The sequence below is a fragment of the Puma concolor genome, chromosome B1, assembly GCF_028749965.1.
Source record: "Puma concolor isolate L17-30 chromosome B1, mPumCon1.1.hap2, whole genome shotgun sequence".
Lineage (NCBI taxonomy): Eukaryota > Metazoa > Chordata > Mammalia > Carnivora > Felidae > Puma > Puma concolor.
Window position 1 is genome coordinate 85,804,208 of NC_141670.1, and position 25,998 is coordinate 85,830,205.

Below are 25,998 nucleotides of genomic sequence, written 5' to 3' on the forward strand. Positions count from 1 at the left end.
ACCATAGTCCTAGGGGAAATACAAGGTTAGGTTCCTATGAGCCTCCATCACAACACTTTCATCAACTAGTCATGCATAACCATGTTTTATGTGTGTGTCTGTTTAAAGATACCTTATTTAATATATATTGTTGATTCATTAACGCTGGACTCACAGCCAAGAGCTCTGTAACTCATACCTGAACCAAGTTTATCTAACATATTTATTTTCTCCATAAGGTATATCACAGCCTTCGTGTGCTTAGGAACACGAGGCAGCACTTCAGCGACACACTTAGGGGCCATTCGAAACAGTAAAACCACCAACAGAAAGCACCAAAATGCAGAATCCATGTCACTAATAGACCTCAAAAAGAACACTTGTTTATAGCAGGAGGGCCGAAGCAAGAAGAGAGAGCATCATCTTGCTCAACCTCATCTGGGAATGTGTGCATTTGGTGACTCAAGTTGTTCTCCGCTCTGCACGTGGCCATGAGTGACTGCAAAAGGGCTGCAGGTATTGATTTGGGGACTACAAATAAGTTTTAGGAAGTAGGCATACTTGTAAATAAGAAATCCACCAGCTATGAGGATTGACTGCACTTTGTATCCTGTCTCTTTCCATGTGGTTACACAGTCTTCCTAAGAATAACTTTTAGTGACTACCCTCAAACTATCAAGTAGATATGCTAAGCTTTATTTATCCATATTGAAATTGTCGCACCACTAGCTCTGCATTAGTTAGGACCCCAGAGTTGCAAGCGAGAGCACCGGGTTTTGCAACAGGTTTACAAAAATGAAATCCTTACTTTACATAACCTGAAAAGTCCAGAGTTACCTCTGTTTGGCTTTAAGATGAATTTGAAGATTCAAATGATATCACCGGGACGGAGTTTCCATCACTTGGTTCTGACCTCCCGTGTGTGGCTTCTGTCGTGGGCTTCATACGGTGGATAATGATGGCAGCTCCATGCTGTATATATTCTCAGCATTATATTCAGCATGGAAGATAGATGACCTTTCCCAGAAATACTACTGACACTCGTTAAATAGGTTTGGCCTGAATGGATCATGTTCTCCCCCCTGCGGCAATCACGGTAGCCAGGGCAATTGGATAGTCTGACTGTCTTAAGTCTGGATCATGTGCATCACCTGTGGAGCTGAAATGGGGTCACCATCACCAGCCCACACTGATTCAGAAGCAGCAGGTACACAGAGGGTGACTGTGCTGGAAAGCAAACGAAATGGTACCCCCACTCAAAAAGATTTTCTCTGCACTTAAATATGGCACTACTATGTTCATCTTTCTGCAAGTAACTCCAAATATATTTTCAAGTAATAAAATCACAATTGCAAATAGGATTATTGATGTCAGAACAGGAAATTGATGTCGGAAGGGCCTTGGGCTTCATCTAATTCACCTGCAATCCAGTGAGGAACAATTGTTCTAGCCAAAGATCATCCAGATTTATTGAAACATCTCCACAGACAGTTAAGACTTGACAGCTGTAAACTCCCTCCACCTTTTGACTCTAGTTCTGCCCAGTTCCATGAGACACTCCTCTGCATATTTAAATTATGTTCCCATTGTGTCCTCTAGGCTTCTTCTTTCAGGGTAAGTTTACAACTCTGCCAACCCTTCCTCAAATGGCATTTCAGACTCCCTCGTCATCCTTGGAATAGATTCTATTTTGTCCACTTTCCTTTTAAGATGTGAGGTCCCGAATATTTTGGTGATTAAAGTGGGCAGTCAAATTGATCGGAACGTGGAACATTTTAAATATATGCTCTCCAGCTAATTGAAGACCTTGGTAAAGCTCTTTCTGTTCTCTAACTGGACCCTGGGATTCTACCACCATCTCTCCGCGAATAACCCCTACCCATCCTTCAAGATCTCTCGCATTTGCCTCTCCTCTCCAGCAAGTCATTCCCGGTTACAGCAAATTGCATCTCTCCCTTCTTTTAAACTCCTGCTCTGTTGTTTTATTATTAGTTTGTTTATCCCTCTTCTGTGGGATATATCACATATCATATACGGTCTTTAGTAACTATCTTAACCCTATACCAGACTATAAGATCTTCTAGAGAAGATTAGTGTATTTTACTTTTCTTACCCTTGCTTAGCACCACCCAGTGTTTAGTAGGTATCATTTTCTGAAATGAATGATCAGCATAGCCTAAGACTATGCTAACAGGTATGCAGTAATGCAGGACTTAATCAGTTCTACCTTAACTCTGCCTTACTTAACTTTACACTGTCTTTCTCCAAGAAGTGAACCGAGTTATTTCTTCAGAATAAAATTTAACTGATCATATTTTACCAATTTCAGGATTTTGCAATTTCTAGTTGTAGTTTTCCCGATAACAAGTTCCTATTTGTGAAATGCAGGTTTCATGAGAATAAATATCGCGTATATTATTCACCATTTTATCTACCATACTGAGGGCAATGCGTGATTTTCAAAAGAAATTTTGTTGAATTAATTGTATTTGTAATTATAACTTATTGTAATGTAATTAAAGCCAGTCTCTTATATTCATATCCATTTACATGCTCTCCCTAACACTTTTTATATACCTTATATATTAAGCCCTACATGTATACAATTTTTTTCTAGAGACTTAGCATAATTAAATGTGACATACTATTCAAACTTAGAAATAATGATGTCTTAGAGAGCAGATTGGTGGTTGCCAAAGGTAGAGTTGGGCAAAATGGGTGAAGGGGGTCAAACGTTCAAATTTCCAGTTATAAAATACTTAAGTCATGGAGATGGAATGTACAGAATGAAGATTATAGTTAATAATACTATATTGCATATTTGAAAATTGCTAAGAGAGTTTACATCTTAAAGTTCTCATCAAAAGAAAAAAAGTCTGTAACTATGTGTGGTGATAGATGTTAACTAGACTTACAGTGGTGATCATTTTACAAAATATACAACTATCGAATCATTATGTAGTACACATGAGACTTATTTAATGTTGTATGTTAATTACACCTCAATAAAAAAGAAAGAATGGTATATTAATTTGCAAGAACTTACATTAAAAACAAAACAAACAAGAATACCCTTTCATGTATAGTATAATATATAAAACTGTAGAAGCGTCAAGCATTTAGGTTTAGAGTTTTTTCATCCTTTTGTTCTACATATTTATGCAAACTTTTAAAGCACATAATGAGAGGAGACAAAACAGGCATCTCATGTATAACATTGGATCCCACACAAGCGTGAAGGGTTGTACCCGCTCTGTAGATGGAGAACTGCATCTTCAAAGAAATACCATCACCTTCCAAGTTCACACAGAGAGGAAATCAAAGATTTCAGCTCTAAGGTCTATCTGACCCTAAAAACCCAGGTCACGTCCCCTCTGCCACACATGTCTCATGGTGTCAGGATTCCAGCCATCACCCTGGGACTCTGTATGAGTTAAGACACTAAAGAAAATGGCTTAAGGCTGCTTTCGCTCTTTATATATTTTTAATGCTTGAATAAATATGCATGAGCTGAAATGTGGAAGGCTTATCAAAATCTAAATAATATCATTAGAAAATTGACCACATTTTTTAAAAAGCCTACATAAGACATGAAAGCTCTGATTAATCTGGTGTTTGCAATTTTAAAAAAAATTTTTTTCAATGTTTATTTATTTTTGAGAGACAGAGCATGATCGGGGAGGGGCAGAGAGAGAGGGAGACAGAGAATCTGAAGCAGGCTCCAGGCTCCGGGCTGTCAGCACAGAGCCTGATGCGGGGCTTGAACCCATGAACTGTGAGATCATGACCTGAGCTGAAATCAGACGCTCAACTGACTGAGCCACCTAGGCGCCTCTAGTGTTTGCAATTTATTGCAAAAAATCAAACGTGATATAATTTTAAAGGTTCTGCTTTACAGAAAAGATCATATAAAAATTTTAAATCTCACACTGCAGTTTTGAAAGAATAACAAGGAAATGGGTTGGTTGCTAGATTCTGAAAGAGCTCTCTCAATTCCACCTATACAAACACATGAATATTTTTAAACAAGTATCCATCCCAGAGAGACATTCAAATCAAACCTCACTTTCTCCTGCTCCTGAACTTGTCATCTGTCTTCTGTACATCTTCTGCTGCAAAACAACACACAATTATTTTTTTGATGAGTAACATTTGGATGTTCATTTTCCTCTACTTCCTTCCTGATTTAACCAGGATGATAACAGTCATTAGAAGCTCACTATGGTGCTTCATGCTTTGCAATTGTTCCTATGATCCAGGAGCCTGCACACACAGCCCTGTAATTTACCTAGGGCTCACAACTCTGGTCAAGAGAAACGCAGCACAGCTGAGACTTATGAATATTTATTAATGTGGAAAATTTAGCCTCTGACACTCAAGGTGTATCTTTAATTGGATGGTTACCATTACCTTCACAGCCATAATGTTATTTATTGTAAGAAGGATGGTTCTATACCTTGCTTGCTTGAAGCATCTCAACTTACTGGGTTGTTTTTTTTTTTTTTTTAATTTTTTTTTCAACGTTTATTTATTTTTGGGACATAGAGAGACAGAGCATGAACGGGGGAGGGGCAGAGAGAGAGGGAGACACAGAATCGGAAACAGGCTCCAGGCTCTGAGCCATCAGCCCAGAGCCTGACGCGGGGCTCGAACTCACGGACCATGAGATCGTGACCTGGCTGAAGTCGGACGCTTAACCGACTGCGCCACCCAGGCGCCCCTCAACTTACTGGGGTTTTAATGTGCCAGGAACTTGCACCAAGTCAGCTCTATGGAAACCTACTCTCAGTGGGCTACCTTCTGAGCATCTCAGTGTGGTTCCAAAATTTTTAAGTCATTTTTAATTAGTACGGCAGTCTCATTTTGGTGATAAAGAAACTGAGAGATAGTAAATATTTCATTTTAAGCCACTAGTTTTTGGGCAATTTGTTATGCAGCAAGAGATAATGAATACAGACATTATCTCCACTGTAATCCTTAGGGTTAACTCCCAGGGGTGGGAAAAATGTTAGCCAGTATTTAACTTCATCTTATTACACTGGATAATGTCCTAAAATTTATTTTAAAGCCTATCTTTTTTTAAGGGAAATTTTAGGTCTACATCGAAATTGAAAGGAAGGTACAGAGATTTCCCCTATATGCCCTGCCTGCCCCTCACATGTATAGCCTCTCCTATTGTCAACATCACTCATCAGAGTGGTACATTTGTTACCAAGGATCCATTAGATCATATAATGTCCATAGATTACCTAAGGGTTCGCCCTTGATGTCATACATTCAGTGGGTTTGGATAAATATACAATGACATATATCCATCATTATAATATAAAGATATTATACCTACAATATCATACATACAATATTATGATACATAATATCATACAAAATATTTTCACTGCCACAAAAATCCTCTGTGCTCTGCCTATTCGTCTCTCTTTGCACCTCTGGCAACCACTGATCTTTTTACTGTCTCCATAGCTTTGCCTTTTTCAGAATGTCATATAGTTGGAAGCAAATAGTATGTTGCCTGCTCAGATTAGTTTCTCTCACTTAGTAATATGCATTTAAGTTCTTCCATAAGCATTTTGATCATGTCAAGTTTTCATCCTGTTTTGTCATTTCAGTCACAGTAACCAAATTTAAGAGAGTTAATCTGCTGTGTGTCTGTTGCTGCACTCACAGGTACAGCACTGATGCTTGGAGCCATTGAACTTGTCCCCTTGCCAGTACATAAAGGCAACTCTATTAAATTTCAGAGGCTTGGTGGACTTACTTGCTGGAGGTACACAGGTCTGCATAGTCTGCAAGGCCAAATAGCCACAACTTCCTACTATATTCATGCTCTTAAATGGAGACCCAGGAATCTGGCATTCTGTCTACAGTATAGAGAAGATGGGGTGAAGACACTCAATGCCACAACACTTCCGTTTATCTCCATCAGATTTTAATATTTGCTTGTTCTCATACAGAAGGCCTGCTTAGAAGTTCAGTCAAACCATTGGTTTATGATTTCTCAAAGTAAGAAAGGGGAACTATTTGTGTGTGGTGTCAGGTAATTCTTCATCGTACAACACTGCTCTGTTCACTGCAGGATGGTAAGCATATCTGACCCTGAATAGTAAATGTCAGGACAGATACACACACACACACACACACACGCATGTGCACACATATACTTTTCCAAATTTAAGAACTATTGATAAAAGTTGGACTATATTTCTTGCTACCCAAGATTCCTAGGCTGAGTGATATATTCATTTATTCAACAAATATTTATTATATGCCAGGCACTGTGCTAAGTAGACAGTATGGATAATTTGGTGAGCGAAACAGGTAGGCCCCTTTCATGGAGCTTATATTATAAAGATGAAGATTGACATAAATAAGAAATTAATCAAGATTGATAACTGATATAAATGCTTTGAAGAAAGACAGATATGCTTGTATTAGAGAGTATATAATAGATAGATTTGAACTAATTTTGAAGGTCAAGAAAAACTACCTGTAGAATACACACAAGAGCTAAGGGAAGCATACAGGAAGAGAAAACAGCTAGGGATGTGTCTAGGTAAAAGACTAAATACAGCTCATGTAGCTGGAACAGAAAAATCAAAGGAGAACACAATGCGAGAGAAGCATGAAAAAGTGTGTGGGTCCAGACCATATCGTGGATTTGAGGTTTTGTCCTAAGGAAAAAAAAAAAAAAAGTAGAGCTAGGAGAATGTGGGTCATAAAAAAGAAGGAAAGAGAAAGTTCCATCCAAGGAAGCAGAGTTAATGCATCAATGCTGCGAAGGAGTCAAGTCAGTTGCGGCAGCCAGCCTCAGTGACTCACTTCTACAGGCAGTGCAGTGGGGTGCTTGGGTGGCTCAGTCAGATTAAGCATCTGACTTCAGCTCAGGTCATGATCTCATGGTTCATGAGCCCCGCTTCTCTCTCTCTTCTCCTTACTGACTTGCTCTCTCTCTCTTCCCATTCTGTCTGTCTCTCCCTCTCTCTTTCTCTACATATATTATATATATGTATATATATATATATATATATATATATATATATATATATATATATGGAGTTCAGTGGAAGTGATACTGCATGACTCCTAGCAGTAGGTCAGGAAAGAGCATTCAGCTGTGCCTTGCACTTTCTTGCCATGCCTGCCCAAGACATCATGCTGTGAGGATGCTGTGAGGAAGTCCAGCAACCATGTGGGAAGGCCACGTGTAGGCGTCCCAGCAAAGCCCCACTGAGCTCCCAGCCACAGCCAGCACCAACCTCCAGACATGTAAGGGAGTGCATGTCTGGGTGAGTCTAGCCCTCAGCCTTGGCCTTGGAGCTATTCCTGCAGATGCTGAGTGGAACAGAGAAAAACTACATCCCTAAGTCCCTGTCCAAATTGCAGACCCATGAACAAAATAAATACTGACATTGTTTTAAGCCACTAAAGTTTCACATAGTTACACAGTCCATATGGCATAGCTACAGGACGGAAGGGGCTATCTGACCAGCATCAGACTGTACGTGACTGAGAAAGGAACATTTATTATGTTATGCCACTGATACTTAAAGGTTTGTTGTGCAAGTTTGCATTAACTACCTTGACTAGTACAGATGGGAATGAAAAACATCAACAGGGCTTAGCACCAGTGAAGTCATCATCAGTGCTCTTAATTTCATTTCAGTGGAGTCATTTCAGTGGAGAGATGTTTGAGGAAGCCACAGATGAGAGAACTGAGTATGAGGACATCAAGACAGATTTGTAGACAATGGTTTTCAGTAATTTGGTTCTGAAGGGCAGAGCAGGAGGGTGGAGCTGGACAGGGATCAAGAAGCTAGTGAAGCTTTCATTTTTATTTGGAGAGAGTAAATAGGGAAGAATTGGGCTGAGAAGAATCCAGCTGAGAGAGGGAGGTTGAAAGCAAAAGAGAGAAAAGGGGTGTGAGGATTGGGGGTGGGGAGGAGAGGAAAGTGAATTCAAAGCAGGCAGAGGAATTAGTCTTACAAGAAACAACTGTTCTACCGCCCTGGGAGGAAGGAGCCACTAAACACATACAGGTAGGTTTGTTTGTGTCATACTAAAATATCGACTGCTTTTTTTCTCTCTAAATTTGGTCAAGTGTATCTGCTGAGAGTGAGATGGAGGAAGAGGCCAAAATTTGAGGGGTGGCGCCAAGTAAGGGGTGCAACGCAGGCTCTGGCACCTGCAGTTGTGACCATCTTCCTCCCTGGCGCAACTCTGCAACTAAGGCCCTCTCTGAACGCTCTGAATGGCTCATTCCTTCCAAGGGGAGAGACCTTGCTCCCTTCACCCACACTCCTATCCCAGCCTCAAATCACCCATGTCTATCCAGTCAAGATCCTTCACAGGCCACCCACCGCTCCCCACCCCTCCCCACAACGCCAGCATAAACATCCTTTTAATCCACACAGCCTCTGCACGACAATTTTTACCTCGGGTTTCTGACAGCAAGGAAACACCTTGTGTTATTTATGTCCACATGTATTTCTTCACTAGGTTATCTTGTGCTTAAAGAGCAGGAGTCGTGCCTTCTTCATTTTGTATCTCCTGCAGCGCCCAGTATTTAACAGATGCACGACTGTCTACTTGATAACGTTTGTAACCTGTTTTTAATTCGAAGTTATTTAGCCACTTAGAATTTAAGATCTATTCCTCTCATAATCTGTTGAAATGCGACAGCTATTTTTTTATTCCTATCAAGGTACAAAGGAGGTAGAAGAGACATTAATAACAAATTGTATACAAAGACCATTCGTGTTCTACTCATGAAAGGAGATGAAATTTCATCTGTTTGTGTAGTCAAAGCCTGGCTAGCTGTGTGGTAAAATAGATTAAAACAAAACAAAACAAAACAAAACAAAAACATGGACTCTGAAAGCCAAGGGCCCCAGAATGAATTCTCAGATCCAAAATTCCTAGCTATATTTCTTTTTTTTTATTTTTTTTTTAAATTTTTTTTTTCAACGTTTATTTATTTTTTTGGGACAGAGAGAGACAGAGCATGAACGGGGGAGGAGCAGAGAGAGAGGGAGACACAGAATCGGAAACAGGCTCCAGGCTCTGAGCCATCAGCCCAGAGCCTGATGCGGGGCTCGAACTCACGGACCGTGAGATCGTGACCTGGCTGAAGTCGGACACTTAACCGACTGCGCCACCCAGGCGCCCCACTAGCTATATTTCTTCAAATACACCATCCTCCATTTTCTAATCCATAAAAGGGAGAAATGACTACATACATTTCAGGGTTACGGTGAGAATAACAGACATAAAACAAAACAAAACATGTATACAATAGCCAGCACCTAGTAGGAACTTAATAAATCATAGCTACTAGTATTCATTCAACAACTGATCTCAACATCTAATTGAGAATCAATATGACCCAAGTCGATGTACCCGCTGTTACTAAAAAAAAGGATTCTCATTTGGATATTTATATTTCCCTCGAGGATATAACAGTTGTATAAGAAATGAGAAGTTACATTTCTTCCAAATGAGAAATTTGATTTCTTTAAAACAGATTTATTTAGTAAAAACCATATAAATTGTGAAATGATTGTGGAAAGAATTGTTCATTCTGTCATGTTTGTTTGTGTTCCTGAAGTGATACGCTAAACACTCGCTTTCTTTTGCATGGTATATGTTTGCTTAATTCAAATTTATATTAGGGTTCTTGTTGAGGAGGGATTGCCCCAAGGCTTCCAGAAAAAATTTACTCAGGAGCACAGCTCTGCAAGTTTTAAGACAGCCTCTGAGATAACCCTGGGCTATGTTATTCATTAAATTCATTCTCAACTTGATATCCTCTGACCTGCACAGGTTGGAAATGACCGTGAAGATAGATGTGTGGGGCATGGTGTTGCTAAATGCATTCATATTTTAAAAGAAGACACAAATGAAGTGTAAAATTTTCAACCAATTGTCAGTTACCTAAAGTAATTTGGGGTAGAGGAAAGCAGTTTATCCCAATCCTTTTAACCCTATCCAGTAGGGATAACAAACTGAGTAGTCTTAGCACTTGGATCTTTAAAAAACAGTATTTTTGGCCAGAAACAGTGGCCATTCCACGAGCAATATTTTTTTTTAAAGATTAACTAATTGGTCATTTTCAAAGGATAACAGTAATCAACTATCTGTTCTGAAAACTAGAAAATGAAGGAAAAAAATCAAGCATTTATTATGCATTTCTTATATGAATGGTATCACTGGATAGCCCGTTGTAAAGGAGGGAAGTGTCTCTTTATGAAACTATTCCAGTAAATGAAAACAAACAAATAAATTAAAAAGAATTGCAATGTCTAATGAATTAATGGATATAGGCCCTGTGTATCAATGGCTGTTGACATGTCCAAAGGGAGGCAACCAAAAATAATATGTGTTTCCTGGTGACAGAACATAAAGCCACCTACAGTCTTGCCAAAGAGACCAAATAGGAGTCGGATCAAGCCTTTGGATCCAGCTTCCATTTTCAGAAAACATCAAAGACACAAAAATGCACAGAGCCTCACCGAGAATACCAAATCAGAAAAATCCAGAAAGTATGAAATTCTGCATGTCTCATGGCCTTAATTCTTCAACAGATAAGTGACCAGCAAATAAAAGGGATATTAGAGGAGCCTAGAGATGAAGACATTTAAAAGATATATCAAAGTTAAAAAAAAATGGACAAAGCTAAAATACAGTATCTAGGTATGCATATTGGGATAATAAAATTACTTATTTTAAAAAAGTGTATTTATTTTTGAGAGAGACAGAGCGTGAGTGGGGTAGGAGCAGAGAGAGAGGGAGACACAGAATCCAAAGCAGGCTCCAGGCTCTGAGCTGTCAGCACAGAGCCCGACACGGGGCTCGAACTCACAAACCACGAGATCATGACCTGAGCTGAAGTTGGACGCTTAAAAACTGAGCCACCCAGGCTCCCGTTTCCCCAAATTTTCTATCATGAACATATTGTTTTGTTTTTTAATTTTATTAAAAAAATTTTTTTTTAATATTTATTTTTGAGAAAGAGAGAGAGAGCACACAAGTGGTGGAGGGGCAGAGAGAGAGGGAAATAGAGGATCCAAGGCAGGCTCCAGGCTCCGAGCTATCAGCACACAGCCTGACGTGGGGCTCGAACTCACAAACTGTGAGATCATGACCTGAGCCAAAGTCTGACACTTAACGAACTAAGCCACCCAGCCACCCCTCAAATTCCTTTTAAAAGCATACCGTTGCTTTTAAAAGCATTACCTAAATGATTACCTTCTTTTGGGGATATGAATGTGTATGAATGATAAAGAAGGAAGAAGTCTCCCACCTTAGGTCCTTATGTTAAATGCTTTCAAGAAATACAACTTTTCCATCAGGATTTTGCAGACTACGTATTGCTTGTTCGAATGAGCGATTTAGACCCAACCTGACACCATGGCTGAAGATGAGCGTCTTGAACTGTCAAGTAGCAGAGATAATCCCTAGGAGTGGCTTGGGGACCAAACACAATCAATCTGAAAGATGGGCATCTTTTATTCACTTATTTATTTATTTATTTAATTCACCTATATTAAAAGTTTTTACAATGCTTAATTTTTTCTATGCTTTTGAGACATAGAGATAAAAACTCCATGAATGTGAAGACATGAACAACAGAATCATGAGTTACAACACTGTAATTAATGCTAAAATATGTCCATGGAAGCAGAGAAAAGTTGTAACTCATCCCAAATGAAGAATCAAGTCACGGAAGACACTACAGAAAGCGTTACTTGAGTTGAACTTTGAGAAAGGAGTATAACATTGTCCAGTGACTAAGGAAGAAGGGGAATTCTGGAAAGAAGGAACTTCTGGAGGAAAACCAAGATAGGAGACATCATAGCAGATTTGAGGAAGTGGACATAGGTCTATCTTACTGAAGGCAGAGTGGTAGGGAGACTAGGGGAATAGAACTTAAGGATAAATAAGGTTTTGTAGATAGAAATAAGATAGAGATAATAGGTTTTATAGATAAAATAAGATAGAGATAATATCCAGCAGTGAATAGGAGCTATCTCTTTGATGGATAGCAAATGGATGGAAAATAAATGGATGGATGAAAATGCCATGCTAAGAACTTTAAACTTAATACTGAAGGTTACCTACAACTATGAAAAAAAAAAAAACTTAAGCAGAATATGAGCAGATTTGCATTTAAGAAAAATTTCTCTGACAAATGTGTGGCATACTAAGTGGGTCTGAATAGTTGTGGAGAAGAACAAGAGTCCAAGTGAGGAAAAAAAAAAAATCATGACCTGCGCTAAGGCAATGGCAGTGATAATGAGAAGGATAGAATGAATTTGAGATCAATGATAAAATCATGATGGGAGTTATGGGAAAGGTGGATGAAAAGTGATCTTGAGATTGCAGAAAGAGAGTGAGAAAAATATTTAAAATATATGCAGGATCCAATCAGATGACAAATATCTAAGAAGGCAGGAAACAATCCAAGTTATTCAGAGAAGAAAATTAGCTACAAATCTTGTGAGGGTATTGCAAATTCATCACATGTGAAGACCAGATAATGTGTAAGTAGAATCCAAGGAATTGACGTCAAGCCTGCCCCGTCTGGAGGGCACTAACATCACAGCTTGAAAGCTTGGACTGACATACGGTGGCATAAAAAAGAAAAGTTCACCTTGCACATCTGCAGTGTAAGACCTCACCTCCAGCCCAGACTGCTTATTGGCATGCAACCTCAGCCAACTGAGAAGTGAACCCTAAAAATTGCTTGGGGTGGTAACCTCAAATCCGTATGGCATTACATAATTATATTCTCAACCCCAGGAAGACTTGGATTATGTATCAAAATTATGAATTAAATAAAATCTGTAAATTGGTATTTTTGTGTGAAGGAAAAATATCTGTGCCTATTAGATTTTTGAGGTTTCAGGGAAGTTTTCTTCTTTAATTTTGTAATTCTTAACATAAAATGTGTAAATGATAGTTGACTTAGATTTTGGGTTTTATTTATTTTTAAATTTTTATCTGTTTATTTAGAGAGCACACATGCATCCAAGCAGGGAAGGGGCAGAGGGAGAGGGGGAGGGAGAGAGAATCTTAAACAGGCTTGATGCCCAGCAAAGAGCCCAACACAGGGCTCAATCTCACAGCCATGAGATCATGACCTGAGTCTGAGATCATGACCTGAGCCAAAATCAAGAGTTGGATACTTAACCTACTGAGCCACCCAGGTGTCCAGATTTTGGGTTTTAAATTATAATTTTACTAGTTTCATAAACAATTCTGGAACACTTACAAGAATGTAAGATTTAGCATATATGTAAGTTTTATTTACTAGATTTACAAGAATTGATTAAGTACCTGGGAAGATTTTGTTAGTAAGATGAAGTACTTTTAAAAGAAATTTAATGTAGATATTTAAATATAGTGTAAGTAGTTAAAATAAACATAAGCAGTTAAAATTGCCATATTAATACATGTAATAATTGAATGTGTAGACTCGAGCAAACATAAAATACTAAAGCAAATGTAGCCTCTGAGTAACCTTTTCTGGGCCCCATAACCTATGAGGGTGCAAAAAAAAATTGCATTGACAGATGATTGATGGTCTTTGTCACAAGGGCCACAGAAGAAAGCAATTAAGTAGTTAAATAATGAGGTGCTTATAGGATACATAACAGAGACTGTCAATAGACATCTTGAGACCTGGATTACATTCTGAATGATTATGCTTTTAAAAATGTGCACTGAGTGCCCAGCATATCCCATATGCCCTGGCAATGTGGTAGTGAACAAAATAAACATCATTTGCATGTATTATTAGAGAATAAACATGGTGACCATACAAAAGGTAAATATTGATAACCGCAATGGACAGAATTAAAATAGTGTGAAATGATAAAGAGTGACTAGGGTCTACTTTAGATGAGCAGGAGATATTTATCTAAGGAGGTAAACTTACATTGAAATTCTAATCCCAAAAGAATCAATTTTCCTACAATAAGAGGAAATGGTGCTCTGTTCAGAGAGATGAGCTAGGGCAAAGGTCCTGTGGCAGAAATCAGCTAAGTTTTAGGAAAATAAACGCTCTCCAGCTGGGTAAGGAAAGGGCTAGAAGATGAGATCAGATAATCTGCAAAGGTCCTACTTTAGAAGATGAGGTAAGGACTTTGGATTTTATTTTATGTGTGGTAAAAATTTTTAGAGGATTTTGGGCAGAGGAGAAACATCTAATTTCAATTTTAACCAAACATTGCATGAAGAATGGATGATAAAGGGGCAAGGGGGAAGCAGCAAAGCCAGGATGTTGAAATCGTACTGCTCAGAGGTCATGGTGACTTGGATGGGTGATTTAGGATCTGTTCTACAGGCAGAGGCAACAGAACTTGGTGATGGGTAGGATGGGAGGGATGAAAAAGAGAAAGAGAGGAAGCAGAATAACTCATAAATATTTGGCCTGAGGATATGGATGAATGCGGTGCTTTTGTGCTGACACGAAAATCCACAGGAAGGAGAGATTGAAGAGGTGGGTGCAAAATTCAATGGTTGGTTGGTATATAGTATGAATCCAAAAAACAAGGTTATGTATCTACTTTGATTTATAGAGTCATCGAGATAGCAACTACAAAGTTCAGTATAGCCCATTTTAGTGACTGAAAAGAATCCAGTCAGCTTCATGGCTAGAATGTATATAAACTCAATCAACTAGGATGGTAATTGTCTTCCTTAATGAGTATGCCTCTTTCACCACTGTATGTACATTTATAATTTATTTTAAATTGTTGAATATAACCAGTGTAATGCAAATTTATGTTAGTTTCAGTCTACATCTAGGAGAGGCCAGTTGTCTAAAGGAGAAATTTACATTTCAGGGATGCCTGGGTGGCTCGGTGGGTTAAGTGTCCAATTCTTGGTTGCAGCTCAGGTCATGGTCTCCCATCTTCATGGGTTCAAGCACCACACCAGGCTCTGTGCTGACAGTGCAGAGCCTGCTTAGGATTCTCTCTCTCTCCCTCTCTCTCTCTGGCCCTCCCCTACTCGTGCTGTCTTTGTCTCTCTCAAAATAATAAATAAACTTAAAACTGCATATTTAAAAAAAATAAAAAAAATTTACATTTCAAATATGGTTATTCAGCATGTAATTGGAAAGTTCACGTTCTTTGGGTGGCTACTAAATGCACTTCAACTGTGTTTAGCCCTTAGCAATAGCCGGGGTTTTGAGAATTCACGTAATACATGTAAGAAATAGACCTCTCATTGGCAAAAATTAGTGATACTCAGGATATGTATAGAGCTGTTTAGAGTATTGTTTAGATTGTTTAGAATCTTATAGAGACATTTCCCCACATTTGGCTCACTAAAAATCCAGAGCCCTGTAACCTATACATTTAGATATAGCACCCTGGGCTGGATCTTGAAATTATCTTCTGTCCACATGCTGGTTCTGAATATTCTTGGTTGCCTGTCTCCAATAGATGATTAGCCAAATCTTGATACAAGAATATTAGTGAATTTGCTTAGGTAAGCCTTGCTATAAGAGGCTGTTGAAAAAGAACAGGAAGAATATGACTTCAAGAGACTTACAGAGCAGATACCATTACTGTGATGTGATTGCTCACTAAAAGACATTGGTGTGGCAGGTAGAATCTAGTCTGACGCTTATTTGCATTATATCCTGGTGACAAAAAGTGACAACAGACATTTACAAAAAATAACAAACTGGTTTCAGCCAGTTCATATGACCCAGATGAGAATGTATTTTAAATAACCTCAGTAACCGTCTTCTTAAATAAACACTTATTTTTCAATCCCAGTAAGATATAAAATTAAGATTAAAAGGAGTAGAGAATCAAGACCACAGTATTATTATTTTTGTTTTAAAAGGGAATCTGCATATATGGTGACATAATGTGGTTGTAATGATTAAGAAAATTTGACCTATTTGAGTGACAACTTAAAATCCATGACTGAGTAGTTTATATTTTAGGATTTGGAGTTTGCACTTTACTACATTATAATGTTAGAACATATTCGTTATATGTGTAAGTTTATTTTGTTAGATTTACACAATTTTTTTAGTACTTGGGAATGTTTATCTTTTAAAGCCAGGTAATTAAAGTAGTACAAAATGAAATTAAATATATTAAATTTATAAATGCTGTTTAAACATCTGAAATGTTTTATTAACTAAGCTTATAAACAGAAACAAATATTTTTCAAAACATTTGCTATGTTCATAAATAGAAGGTAGAGATTTAAAAAGCTGAACTTTAGGGGAGCCTGGATGGCTCAGTCTGTTGAGTGCCTGACTCTTGATTTTGGCTCAGGTCATCCCAGGGTTGTGGTATCAAGCCCCACAACAGGCTCCACACTGAGTGCGGAGCCTCCTTGGGATTCTCTCTCTCTCTCTCTCCCCCTCTCCCTCTCCCTTTCCCTCCGCCTCTCCCTCCCTCTGCCTCCTCTCCCACTGGGACTCAATAAAATAAAATAAAATAAAATAAAATAAAATAAAATAAAATAAAATAAAATAAAATAAAATAAAATAAAATAAAATAAAATAAAATAAAACAAAACAAAAAAATATAAAATGGCTGAACTTTAAAGAACAAAAGGCATTATGATAACTCAAAATATTAAATATTGTATTTTTAAACCAGAAATCAACACAGGGGCACCTGGGTGGCTCAGTCGTTTAAGCATCCGACTTCAGCTCAGTCATAATCTCATAGTTTCTGGGTTTGAGCCCCTCATCAGGTTCTGTGCTGACAGCTCAGAACCTGGAGCCTGCTTTGGATTCTGTGTCTCCCTCTCTCTCTGCCCCTCCCCTGCTCATGCTCTATCTCAAAAATAAATAAACAGAAAAAAAAATCAACACAATTTCTGTATAAAAAGACAACAAACAAATCTCAAGGATACCAAAAACTCAGATTAACAGATAACTCTATTCAAAAATCAAAGTAATATTTAGGGAAATTGATTTTATGTCCAGGCACAAAGGACTTCAGTTAATTCTAGTTTTAGATGCTAATGGAAGCCACTTTCCATAAAATGGGGGCCTAGAAATGAAATACCGATTTTAGTATTATGGAAGGTAGGACCTCACAATTGTAAGTGTTAGATATCCTTATAAGCAAACCTACTGAAATTATTTAAAGAAATATAGTGATTACATTGTGGGGATCATGAATACGTATCTAAAAGACAAATGAAAAAATAGATGTCTTAACACTGTGCAGATAATGTTGTACAAATGTCCCTAATGGGATAACACTTCCAGTGATAATATCATGCAAAATTCCAAAAGGGCTAAATCTTAAATGGGTGTATTCAGGAAAACTGTATTCAGTGACTTGAAAGTGATTCTAACAGTAAGAGACTGATCTTAAGGCCACAAGTGAAGATTTTGCAGAGAATTATTTCATGAAATGTGAGATTGGAAAAGTTAATCTCTCTACACTAATATGTTATTCTATTGATGTGTGATTGTTAATACGTGCAATCAGATTAACAAGCAAGCATATATCCGGCTAGTCTATCAATATTCCTGAAAGTATATATTTTTCACTTGCTAAAATACATTTTAAATACTTTTTCTTCTGATCTTCTCACTGGGGAGGAATGGCCAGGAATGGGGAATGGGGAACAGATGGTGAGTGACGCAAGAGGAAAACTGGAAGAGTGTGATATGGCAGAAACCAAAGGAAAGATGTTTGAGGAAAATAGTAGCCACCAGTTGTAAAATACTGAAACTAGGCTAAGGAAGCAAGTAGGGAGCTGATCCTTGGATGCAGCACTGGTGATCACTGGTACAGCCATTGAAAGCAGTCTCCGAGAAGTGGGCAAAGCCAAATGGGCATTAAGAAGAATAGCTAAGAAAAAAAAAAGAGGCGGGGCGGTTGGCGCCTGGTGGTTAAGCATCAGACTTCAGCTCAGGTCATAATCTCATGGTTTGTGAGTTCAAGCCCCTCGTCGGGTTCCACGCTGACAGTGGGGAGCCTGTTTGGGATTCTCTCTTTCTCTCTCTCTCTCTCTCTCTCTCCCTCTTTCTCTGCCCCTCCCCAACTCACTCACAAGTGCTCGCTCTCTCTCTCCCTCAAAAAAAAAAAAAAAAAAGAAAAGAAAGAAAAAGAATGGATGGAGGGGTGACATCACAGACTCTAAAATTCTCTTTGAGGATTTGCTCCTCTACTACCAATAGCTGCATGTGTGGCTGCCACTCCACCAGCCATTTTTGCCACAGGCTTCAAGGTTCACCCAGCAACCCCCAAACGGGACCAGCGGAGCCCTGGGGGAATCCAGTTTTTCCTCCTCTTGTGGGTGGCAGGCCTTTCTGTCTGCCACAGTCATGTTGGTTTTCCTTATTTTGCCATAACTGTTAAGAACAAAACTCTTTAGTTATCCTTAAAAATAGTGTCTCTGTGATGTGGTTTGCCAACATAGCAGTATGCTCTGATGTCTATTTCTAGACTCGGCTCATGGTTGAAACATAAATGGAGGTCACCAGCAGTGTTGCACTCTGCTATTAAAAGACATCAACGGGCTGAGGAGTCAGTAAGTGCTTTCTTAAAATGAAAAGTGAGTAAATGACAAATGCCAGGAAGAAGAAAAAAAAAAAAAGAGTCTCTCATCTTATCAGCGAATGCCTTATTATTCAAGATGCAGTCTAAAATGTTATGCAAATGCATTTATTTGAACCAGACATGATTATATTCTTACTTATTAATGGCTATCTTAGCTACTAACACATTCTTTCTAATGGTGAGTTTGCAGCCTGAATAGGTTTTTTGCCAAGACAGAAAGAAAGCCGATGGACTAAGCTGTTTAATCTAAAATCAGAATAGTCACCCTTCTACTTTATTTCAACAGAAATTAAGGCAACATCAGATACCTCCTACTAAAAAGTTTATCTTAAGTTGCAGAAGATCATTTAGAACAACGGCTGGGCTCTCCTTGTTATTCTAGGTAGACTCATGTGACAAATTTTAATAAATTATATTTCTTTCCTGTGTTGTTTTCTATCATGATCACTTGGTTCCCATTTTGCCTTTTCTTTACTCCTTATCCACACACCCTACTTTCATGGAAGAGAGACATTGGGCATTTCAGGACAGTAGTGGTTAGGAAAGAATTTTCCATGGGGTTCAGCTTATAGGTCACTAGGGTTCTGCATAAAATTAAAGCAAAATCCCCACCTGATTAATAAAGTATAACTTTGCGTTTTTCTCTGTATATTTCCTTTCCTTTCATTCAAGGAGGGGTAGCTATTATAGGGCTATGTCTGGTAGGGTTTAGTCATTTGACCAAGTTACATCATTTGGCAACAAGTTAGATTTTCTGGTCCTAGTAAAAGAATAAATTTTTTGAATCCATGAGTTACTTTTAAGTTTCTTATGTTTCAACCATACAACTTGATCATACTGGCTGTGTCAGTTCATCTTTCAATGAACATTAATTATTGCCATGCAGAAGGACCTTAAGAATATTTGTTGAATGGAATGAAATGTTACCTTTGAGGGTTTTTATTTTTAAAAGGCTCTAAGTGAAGAAGCTAAATCCAACACCTACTACTATCATTTCCAAACCACTATAGGAAGAATGAGAATTTTAATGAGCAATATTTTTGGAATGCCAACTGGTAGAGCAGGCGCTTAGGAGGACGTTCAAAGGTTAAACAAAAAAGACTCGTACCTTACCCCCAAGAGCTTTTCATTTCTAAAACACACTGACAAGCACACATAAAATGGGGATTTCAAAGAAGAAGGACGTTTTGTCAAGTTGAAAGACAAAGAAGATCAAACGTTTTTTTAGACTCCAAGTTCAAAGCTGTGTTGAGAGGCCTGGGCGGCACACTAGACTGAAATTCTGAGACAAAAAAAATCTTTTCTTTAAACTCTTCTTTTATCCAACAGAAAGAGTTTCCAGGACAATAAAGCTTCAATAACACTATTTTTTAGTAATTGTCTAGTGGCATTAAGTACAACATTTCTTTGTAAAAACAGATCCCGTCAGCAAAGTAGGATAATTTGATGAGCTCATACAGTACATTATACACTCCTAGGTGTAGATAGCAGTTGGTACCACACACCTAAAGGTCAAAACCATACAGACTATCTGAACTCTGCTTTCAGTGTGTTTTTACAACATTTTTCTTCTCTTGGAGGTTAAGAAAAACTTATGATATCAAAGATTAGAATCAAGTTATGCTAACTTTGTAGAATAAGCAATATATACATATGTAAAGATATTACACGGGTAACATGTAAATCTCAAATTTTAAAACAGCAATACACGTGTGTGTACCCTGTAGGTTTGTAATTATGAGTCTACTATATGGTAGTCATTTCTGGCATCAACCATGTAAAACTTATTTTTGTTGTATAGTTGCATGAGTTATTTAGAGAATCTGTTGCTATTTTTACTGTCTTTTATACCTGTGTTTAGTTCATACGTTTTGCACAAAAAGAGCTCTGCCCTCCAGCTGGTAGATCCCATGGACCCGGGGGAGCCCACAATTGCATTCTCAGTCACGGCTGTGCAAGGTCTCAACTATGAAAACCAGTCACAGAGCATTTCTTCTCTCTCTGTACATTTTCTTACATTAACTCGAGTGTGATGCTCAACATTGTAGGCCAGGGAAATTCTTAAGTAATGAAATTGTACTTCTCCAATGTTTAGAATGAGTTTGAGATTTCATTAATGACTTCATCCTTAGTCTACAAAGCTCCCGGCCAGTATTGAATGAAGAACTCCAAAAACCAAATACAAGAGTCCTGGTGACTGCCAGTATCAACAATTTAACATTTTTTCTTTTAATTATGGCTTGGTAACAGTATTCCAAAAAGAATAGAGTTTCATGAGTCAGTTTTAAGTTTTGTGAATATAAACACTTTCAGACAATGTGTTGATGTTGTAGAGGACTTCTCGTTTTCCACCCTCTACTTTTTCTTTCTGAAAAAAAGCTAGCTTATAGTTTAGCTTATTGTTACTTCACAGTAAACTCTCAGAGCATTTAAATTTTGTTTGGAAAAAGTAACTATTCTGTGTGAAAACATTTGATCCTGTCATCACACGGAACAGGCCAAAGTGAGGTTTTGAGGATAACTCAGTCTGTTAGTTTCCGGTTGCTGTTGTAACAAATCACCACAAATTTAGTGGCTTAAAGCAATGCGAATTTATTATCTTGAAGTTCTGTAGGTTAGGAATCTGATGCAGGCCTTCCTGCAATGAAATCAATGTGTGGGGCCATGTTCCTTTCTGGAAGCTCCAGGGGAGAATCCATTTCCCTGACTTTCCTGTCATCTAGAAGATGCCTGCATTCTTCAGCTCATGGTCTCGTTCCTCCTACTCAGAGCCAGCAAGGAAGACTTGAGTCCTTTTCACATCACAGCACTATGACCTTTTCTTCTGCTTCCTTCTTCCAACGTTAAGAACCTTTCTGATTGCATTAGGTCCATCCAGAGAATCCCAAATTCTCTCCCTATTTTTTTTAATTTTTTTTTTAACGTTTTATTTATTTTTGAGACAGAGAGAGACAGAGCATGAACGGGGGAGGGGCAGAGAGAGAGGGAGACACAGAATCGGAAACAGGCTCCAGGCTCCAAGCCATCAGCCCAGAGCCCGACGTGGGGCTCGAACTCACGGACCGCGAGACCGTGACCTGAGCCGAAGTCGGCCGCCCAACCGACTGAGCCACCCAGGCGCCCCATCTCCCTATTTTAAAGTCAGCTGGTCAGCAAACTTAATTCCGTCTGCTACTTTAATGCCTCCTTGCAATGTAGCATAACATATGCAGTCTCCCGGGATAAAGACATTGACATCTTTGGGAAGCCGTTATTCTGTCTACCACACTAAGATTTTTAATGCTGCCAAAAATCTAAGCTCTATCCATGAGTCAGGCACATATAAGTTAACAAACTTTATTCTATGTAGTATTCATTTCCTGTTAAGATACAGGCACAAAAAATAAATAGTAAAAACAAATGATAATAACAAGATAAAGTGGCAGGGGAAGCATGATCATGAAACCCTCAAGAACTCACAAGGGTTGGCTGTTGCTTTCCTTTGACAGAGAAGTCACATTTAGGAGGCACAGACCCAAGCCATGGGCAATTGTTTACCGGAGACCTGTGCTATCCGGGGTGGTGACTATTTATCATGAGAGGCAATAAAGCTCTTTTTCTAAAGAAAAAACACAAAGATACAGGCAGAGCTATATGCAGTTCTAAAAAAGGAGGAGGTGGAGGAGAGAGCATAGTATTTAAATAGTTTAAATAAACTTGGCCATTATCTACAGAAGTCTCCTGAACAGGGTGAATAAATAAACTAGAGGGACTTAGGGTTCCTTCTAACATTGTAAACCTACTGAGGATCTACTAAGTCCTGTTCCTCAATTTATCCCTTCCTCTCACACACCACAGAGCCACAGAGCTTAAGGTTTTCAGGGTATAGAAATAAAAAAATGCTCCCCAAAAGATCCATCAAAACCACAGCATTCTCACCAAATTAGCCTTAGGACTTTTCTCCTGTAAATATGGAAATGTAACTTAAAAAAAAATTTTTTTTGGCGGGGGGGTACCTGGGTAGCTCAGTCGGTTAAGCATCCCACTCGTGGTTTCGGCTCAGGTCATGATCTCATGGTTTTGTGGGCTCCAGCCCCACATCGGGTTCTGCACTGACAAGGCGGAACCTGCTTGGGATTGTCTCCCTCTCTCTCTGCCCCTTTCCCACTCATGCTGTCTCTGTCTCTCTCAAAAATAAATAAACTTAAAAAAAAAGTTGTTTTTTTTTTTTAATAAAAAATCAGAACTGGAGGTCAAGGCCGCCTCCAGACACCCAACTGCTGTTTTCTCTAGCTCTGTGGATTTGGAAGAGTGGCAGCGACCTCAGCCTCCAGCTTCTCCAGCAAACTGTAGTGACTGCCGCAGGGCCGTGATAATGTTGCTGGGTTTACTGCAGGTGGGTGAGTCGGTGCTGGGGCAGGCTACGGAGAGGGTGACCAACTGGTGACAACTTCCTATCCACGCTAATTGCCTGCACTTCACCCTTGGCCTAGTCTACCTGTCCTGCCTTGCAGTAGGCCACCTGGCCCCCCTGCCTGCCAGGGCGAAAAGTCCCCCATATGTTTTCTCTACAATTCCATTCCTTGGACATGCCATAGCATTTGGGAGAATTCCAACTGAATTCCTAGAAAATGCATGAGAAGTATGGACCTGTATTTAGTTTTAACACAGTGGGCAAGACATTTACTTACCTTCTGGGGAATGGTGCTGCCGTACTGGTTTTTCATAGTAAAAATGAAACCCTGAATGCAAAGAGTATCTACAGATGTCTGACAAACCTGTGTTGGGGACGGGAGTTGCATGTGATGTGCCTAATCCTAACTCTTTTTTGGAGAAGAAAATGTTAAAAACTCGCCTTAACATAGCCGACTTTAGAAAGCACATTTCTATAACTGAAAGAGCGTGCGGGCAAGAGAGAATCCCAAGCAGGTTCCAGGATGTCAGCACAGAGCCAGATGCGAGACTTGAACCCATGAACTGTGAGATCATGCCCTGAGCCAAAATCAAGTGTTGGACACTCAATCAACTGAGCCACCGAAATGTCCCAGAATACTTTCAAAGTTGAGGAGAAAGTGAAGAGAAAAACTTGTTTGAAGCGCTTTCTGAGCTCCTAATTTCAATAGCCAGCCATTGCTTACACGGAAAGAAAATCAGAAGTCAACTCAATGACACAGTGGCACAACTGTATGCAGATTTGGATGGAAGTTTTAGCCACGTAGCTTGGCTGCGGCCAGGTTGGCTCCCTTTGCCTAGTTTCAGACACAGGGACAGAGTTCATCAAGCGGTCAAGATTTTCTATAAAGCAATCCAAGAACACAGATAGTCAAAAGAATTCTCCAAACTTTAGTAGATTCTACTTACAAGGATGGACATCATCTGACAGATGAGGAAATGGCAGCCATGTTTCTTGGACTGCTCTTGGCAGGGCAGCATACATCCTCAATCACTACGCCTGGACGGGCTTCTTTGTGGCCACACGAAACCATGTAAATTGGAACAGAAAACAGTCTGCGAAGATCTGACTCCTTTAATTTGTGACCAGCTGAAGGATCTAAATTTCCTTGATAAGTGTGTAACAGAACCATCAAGACTTTGACCTCCTATAATGAACATGATGAGAATGGCCCAAACCCTCCAGCTACAGCAGGGTGTATCACTCCTCCAGGACATCAGGTGTGTGCTCCTCCCACTGCCAATCAAAGATTTACACACTTATGGGTAGAACATCTGGACTTTAATCCTGATTGCTACCTTTGGGGCAGTCCAGCATCAGGAAAGAAGTTTGCCTACGTGCCACTGGAGCAAAGCATCATAGCCACATAAAGGAGAATGTTGTTTATGTTCGTATCAAGACAATTTGGTCCACTAATACTTCATTTATGTGAACTTGATCTCAATGACAGGTATTTTTCCCACTACGGATTACACAACCACGATTCACATGCCTGAAAACCCAGTTATCTGATACAAAAGATCAAAATGAAAAAGGCTGCAAGGAGCCGATATGTGACACATCACTGTAAACCGCATAAATATTTGAAGAGAATGAAGTTTACAAAACAACTCCTGGTGTATTTCTCTTTTTTTGAGTGTAATTTTAAGTGACAGTTAGCTTGGGGCACCTGGGCGGCTCAGTCGATTAGGCATCTTGACTTTGGCTCAGGTCATGACCTCACAGTTCGTGAGTTCAAGCCCATTGGGCTCTCTGCTGTCAGCACAGAGCCTACATCAGATCCTCTGTCCCCCTCTCTGTATGCCCCTCCCCCACTTTAATGTTTGAATAAACATTAAAAAAATTTTTTTAAACAAAAAATAAATAAAATACAGCTATCTTATGTTTTTTATATTTTCTTAATTGAATGGTTCCATAAAATCTAATGGCATTTCAGATTATTTCCTAATAGTTTTATGATGGATATTTACTATAAATGCTTTATTTAAGGAAATCAATCTCATTAGTAAGAAATTACTTAGGGTTTCTTAGTAATTGATAGATTCTTACCAACATACATAGCTCTTGGCAAGTAAGTTCAGGGTATTGAGGTATTGGACTAGATCTGCAAGTGTAAATGCCCACTGAGATACTTGGAAATCTTAGGTTATTTATTTACTGGGTAGTGTTTGTGTATGTAAGGAGGGATGGGTAGGAAATAAACTCACATTTAAAGCCTTGGATAAAAAAAAATCCCATCAATTGTTTTGGTATGAAGATACTCGGCAATGACGGAGCTATGTTGTAGAAAAATGCCCTTTGAAATTTTAACTGGAAGCATGGTTTCCAAGAAATCGAGAGAGCTCTGACAACGACTTAATAATGATGCTTCCTAAAAAAAATATAATTATTAACACTAAAGACTGCACATGTAAACTGATGTAATTACTAAATATTATATGTTTATCTACCTCATAAATTTATATGTGGTTCCACATGGTCACATGTGTGTAAAAGCCCAAGATAAAGTCCTTAAGGGATAATTTTTGTTCTCTTTGGCTCTAGGTGGTTTCCTGCTTCCTCTCCAGAATCTAATTAGGGATGTTTCTGGTTTCAGTTGTCGGTCAAAACTTAATTTAGGTTAACAACCTTTTTTTCTTTCTTTCTTTTTTTTTTTTAAATACAGAATCAGAGATCGGGAACTCCAGCTTTAAGAGTAATATGAAGCAGGGTCCTTGGGAGTAGTATCATTGGTCACATTGTGTGAAGCCTGTGTTCAAGAATCAACTCAAATTATACCTGGGTATCTGACTATGTACCTGTAATTTAACTACATAATCTGTTTTTACCAGATGAAGCCAAAGTATTTTCCCTTGGGTATAAGGGAAAGATGCTGGAGGACCATAAACTATTTGTGAAGGCAAAATCTCTGTTGTCTGAGGAAAAAAAAAAAAAAATCAAGGATCACTGGTGGCCACAATTTCTCCTGACAAGTAAAAACATGTACTTACATTATACCTGCAGTAAATATAATTTTTA

General features: G+C 38.8%; 1 pseudogene; it reads left to right on the plus strand.

Moving 5' to 3' along the window:
* Positions 1-470: 470 nt before the first annotated feature.
* LOC112858834 (lanosterol 14-alpha demethylase-like) lies at positions 471-24,510 on the plus strand (annotated as a pseudogene).
* Positions 24,511-25,998: the final 1,488 nt, after the last annotated feature.